This window comes from Carcharhinus amblyrhynchos, unplaced genomic scaffold, assembly GCF_965287045.1.
Source record: "Carcharhinus amblyrhynchos unplaced genomic scaffold, sCarAmb.v2.hapA chromosome_133, whole genome shotgun sequence".
NCBI classification, from domain to species: domain Eukaryota; kingdom Metazoa; phylum Chordata; class Chondrichthyes; order Carcharhiniformes; family Carcharhinidae; genus Carcharhinus; species Carcharhinus amblyrhynchos.
This window is the reverse complement of record NW_027649873.1, coordinates 129,481-135,310: the sequence shown is the minus strand read 5'-3', so window position 1 is coordinate 135,310 and position 5,830 is coordinate 129,481.

Here is a 5,830-nt window from a genome sequence, read left to right as displayed (position 1 = left end):
CTGAGACACTGAGACACTGAGACTCAGAGACACAGAGAGAAAGAGACTCTGAGACTCTGAGACTCAGAGACACAGAGACACTGAGACTCTCAGACTCTGAGACACAGAGACACAGAGACACTGAGACTCTGAGACTCTGAGACTCTGAGACACTGAGACACAGAGACACAGAGACTCAGAGACACAGAGACACAGAGACTCTGAGACTCTGAGACTCAGAGACACAGAGACACTGAGACACTGAGACACTGAGACTCTGAGACTCTGAGACACAGAGTCACAGAGACACAGAGACACTGAGACTCTGAGACTCTGAGACTCTGAGACACAGAGACACAGAGACACAGAGAGACTGAGACACTGAGACTCTGAGACACTGAGACACAGAGACACAGAGACACAGAGACACTGAGACACTGAGACTCTGAGACTCAGAGACACAGAGACACAGAGACACTGAGACACTGAGACACAGAGACACTGAGACTCTGAGACTCTGAGACACTGAGACACGGAGACACTGAGACACTGAGACTCTGAGACACTGAGACTCAGGGACACAGAGACACAGAGAAACTGTGACTCTGAGACTCTGAGACACCGAGACACAGAGACACTGAGACACTGAGACTCTGAGACTCTGAGACTCAGAGACACTGAGACTCTGAGACTCTGAGACTCAGAGACACAGAGACACTGAGACTCTGAGACTCTGAGACTCTGAGACACAGAGACACAGAGACACTGAGACTCTGAGACTCTGAGACTCAGAGATACAGAGACACAGAGACACAGAGACACTGAGACTCTGAGACTCTGAGACACTGAGACACAGAGACACAGAGGCACAGAGACTCTGAGACTCTGAGACTCAGAAAGACAGGGACTCTGAGACTCTGAGACTCAGAGACACAGAGACACAGAGACACTGAGACACTGAGACTCTGTGACTCTGAGACACTGTGACACTGAGACACTGAGACACAGAGACACAGAGACTCAGAGACACAGAGACTCTGAGACACAGAGACACAGAGACACTGAGACTCTGAGACTCTGAGACTCTGAGACGCAGAGACACAGAGACACTGAGACACTGAGACTCTGAGACTCTGAGACTCTGAGACACTGAGACTCTGAGACTCTGAGACTCTGAGACACAGAGACACAGAGACACTGAGACTCTGAGACTCTGAGACTCTGAGACACAGAGACACAGAGACACTGAGACTCTGAGACTCTGAGACTCAGAGATACAGAGACACAGAGACACTGAGACTCTGAGACTCTGAGACTCTGAGACACAGAGACACAGAGACACAGAGACTCTGAGACTCTGAGACTCAGAGACACAGAGACACAGAGACACTGAGACACTGAGACTCTGAGACTCTGAGACACTGTGACACTGAGACACAGAGACACAGAGACACAGAGACACTGAGACTCTGAGACTCTGAGACTCAGAAACACAGAGACACAGAGACACTGAGACACTGAGACTCTGAGACTCTGAGACACTGAGACTCTGAGACTCTGAGACACTGAGACACTGACACACAGAGACACAGAGACACTGAGACTGTGCGACTCTGAGACTCTGAGACTCAGAGACACAGAGACACAGTGACACTGAGACTCTGAGACTCTGAGACACAGAGACACAGAGACACAGAGACTCTGAGACTCTGACACTCTGAGACACTGAGACTCTGAGACACTTAGACACTGAGACACAGAGACTCTGAGACACTGAGACACAGAGACACAGAGACACAGAGACACTGAGACTCTGAGACTCTGAGACACTGAGACACAGAGACACTGAGACTCTGAGACTCTGAGACACTGAGACACTGAGACACAGAGACACTGAGACACTGAGACTCTGAGACACAGAGACTCTGAGACACTGAGACACAGAGACACAGAGACACTGAGACTCTGGGACTCTGAGACACTGAGACACAGAGACACTGAGACTCTGAGACACAAAGACACAGAGACACAGAGACATAGAGACACTGAGACTCTGAGACACAAAGACACAGAGACACAGAGACATAGAGACAATGTGACTCTGAGACTCTGAGACACTGAGACACTGAGACACAGAGACACAGAGACACTGAGTCTCTGAGACTCTGAGACACAGAGACACAGAGACACAGAGACACAGAGACTCTGAGACACTGAGACACAGAGACACAGAGACACTGAGACTCTGAGACTCTGAGACACTGAGACACAGAGAAACAGAGACACTGAGACTCTGAGACACCGAGATCTGAGACTCTGAGACACGTGACACTGAGACACAGAGACACAGAGACACAGAGACACTGAGACAGTGAGACACAGAGATACAGAGACACAGAGACTCTGAGACTCTGAGACACTGAGACACTGAGACAGAGAGACTCTGAGACTCTGAGACTCAGAGACACAGAGGCACAGAGACACTGAGACTCTGAGACTCTGAGACACTGAGACACAGAGGCTCTGAGACTCTGAGACTCTGAGACTCAGAGACACAGAGACACAGAGACACAGAGACACTGATACTCAGAGTCTCTGAGTCACTGAGACTCTGAGACTCTGAGACACTGAGACACAGAGACACAGAGACACTGAGACTCAGACTCTGAGACTCTGAGACTCTGAGACACAGAGACACAGAGACACAGAGACACAGAGACTCTGAGACTCTGAGACACAGAGACTCTGAGACACTGAGACTCTGAGAATCTGAGACTCTGAGATACAGAGATACAGAGACACAGAGACACTGTGACTCTGAGACTCTGAGACTCTGAGACACAGAGACACGGAGACACAGCGACACAGAGACACAGACACACTGAGACTCTGATACTCTGAGACTCTGAGACTCTGAGACACAGAGATACAGAGACACAGAGACACTGTGACTCTGAGACACTGAGACACTGAGACACTGAGACACAGAGACACGGAGACACAGAGACTCTGAGACTCTGAGACTCTGAGACTCTGAGACTCAGAGGCACAGAGACACTGAGACACTGAGACTCTGAGACTCTGAGACACAGAGACACAGAGACACTGAGACACTGAGACTCTGAGACTCAGAGACACAGAGACACAGAGACACTGAGACACTGACACACTGAGACACTGAGACTCTGAGACTCTGAGACTCTGAGACACTGAGACACGGAGACACTGAGACTCTGAGACACTGAGACTCAGAGACACAGAGACACAGAGAAACTGTGACTCTGAGACTCTGAGACACCGAGACACAGAGACACAGAGACACTGAGACACTGAGACTCTGAGACTCTGAGACTCAGAGACACTGAGACAGTGAGACTCTGAGACTCAGAGACACAGAGACACTGAGACTCTGAGACTCTGAGACTCTGAGACACAGAGACACTGAGACTCTGAGACTCTGAGACTCAGAGATACAGAGACACAGAGACACTGAGACTCTGAGACTCTGAGACTCTGAGACACTGAGACACTGAGACACAGAGACACAGAGACTCTGAGACTCTGAGACACAGAAAGACAGGGACTCTGAGACTCTGAGACTCTGAGACTCAGAGACACAGAGACACAGAGACACTGAGACACTGAGACTCTGTGACTCTGAGACACTGTGACACTGAGACACTGAGACACAGAGACACAGAGACTCAGAGACACAGAGACACTGAGACTCTGAGACACAGAGACACAGAGACACAGAGACACTGAGACACTGAGACTCTGAGACTCTGAGACTCTGAGACTCTGAGACGCAGAGACACAGAGACACTGAGACACTGAGACTCTGAGACTCTGAGACACTGAGACTCTGAGACTCTGAGACACAGAGACACAGAGACACTGAGACTCTGAGACTCTGAGACTCGGAGACGCAGAGACACAGAGACACTGAGACTCTGAGACTCTGAGACTCAGAGATACAGAGACACAGAGACACTGAGACTCTGAGACTCTGAGACTCTGAGACACAGAGACTCAGAGACACAGAGACACAGAGACTCTGAGACTCTGAGACTCAGAGACACAGAGACACAGAGACACTGAGACACTGAGACTCTGAGACTCTGAGACTCTGAGACTCAGAAACACAGAGACACAGAGACACTGAGACACTGAGACTCTGAGACTCTGAGACACTGAGACTCTGAGACTCTGAGACACTGAGACACAGAGACACAGAGACACAGAGACACTGAGACTGTGCGACTCTGAGACTCTGAGACTCAGAGACACAGAGACACAGTGACACTGAGACTCTGAGACACAGAGACACAGAGACACAGAGACTCTGAGACTCTGACACTCTGAGACACTGAGACTCTGAGACACTGAGACACTGAGACACAGAGACTCTGAGACACAGAGACACAGAGACACAGAGACACTGAGACTCTGAGACTCTGAGACACTGAGACACAGAGACACTGAGACTCTGAGACTCTGAGACTCTGTGACACTGAGACACTGAGACACAGAGACACAGAGACACTGAGACACTGAGACTCTGAGACACAGAGACTCTGAGACTCTGAGACACTGAGACACAGAGACACAGAGACACAGAGACACTGAGACTCTGGGACTCTGAGACACTGAGACACAGAGACACAGAGACACTGAGACACTGAGACTCTGAGACACAAAGACACAGAGACACAGAGACATAGAGACACTGAGACTCTGAGACACAAAGACACAGAGACACAGAGACATAGAGACACTGAGACTCTGAGACTCTGAGACACTGAGACACTGAGACACAGAGACACAGAGACACTGAGACTCTGAGACTCTGAGACACAGAGACACAGAGACACAGAGACTCTGAGACACTGAGACACAGAGACACTGAGACTCTGAGACTCTGAGACTCTGAGACACAGAGAAACTGAGACACTGAGACTCTGAGACTCCGAGATCTGAGACTCTGAGACACTGTGACACTGAGACACAGTGACACAGAGACACCGAGACACTGAGACAGTGAGACACAGAGATACAGAGACACAGAGACTCTGAGACTCTGAGACACTGAGACACTGAGACACAGAGACACAGAGACTCTGAGACTCTGAGACTCAGAGACACAGAGGCACAGAGACACTGAGACACTGAGACTCTGAGACTCTGAGACACTGAGACACAGAGGCTCTGAGACTCTGAGACTCTGAGACTCAGAGACACAGAGACACAGAGACACTGAGACACTGAGACTCTGAGACTCTGAGACACTGAGACTCTGAGACTCTGAGACACTGAGACACTGACACACAGAGACACAGAGACACTGAGGCTGTGCGACTCTGAGACTCTGTGACTCAGAGACACAGAGACACAGTGACACTGAGACTCTGAGACACAGAGACACAGAGACACAGAGACTCTGAGACTCTGACACTCTGAGACACTGAGACTCTGAGACACTGAGACACTGAAACACAGAGACTCTGAGACACAGAGACACAGAGACACTGAGACTCTGAGACTCTGAGACACTGAGACACAGAGACACTGAGACTCTGAGACTCTGAGACTCTGTGACACTGAGACACTGAGACACAGAGACACAGAGACACTGAGACACTGAGACTCTGAGACACAGAGACTCTGAGACTCTGAGACACTGAGACACAGAGACACAGAGACACAGAGACTCTGGGACTCTGAGACACTGAGACACAGAGACACAGAGACACTGAGACACTGAGACTCTGAGACACAAAGACACAGAGACACAGAGACATAGAGACACTGAGACTCTGAGACACAAAGACACAGAGACACAGAGACATAG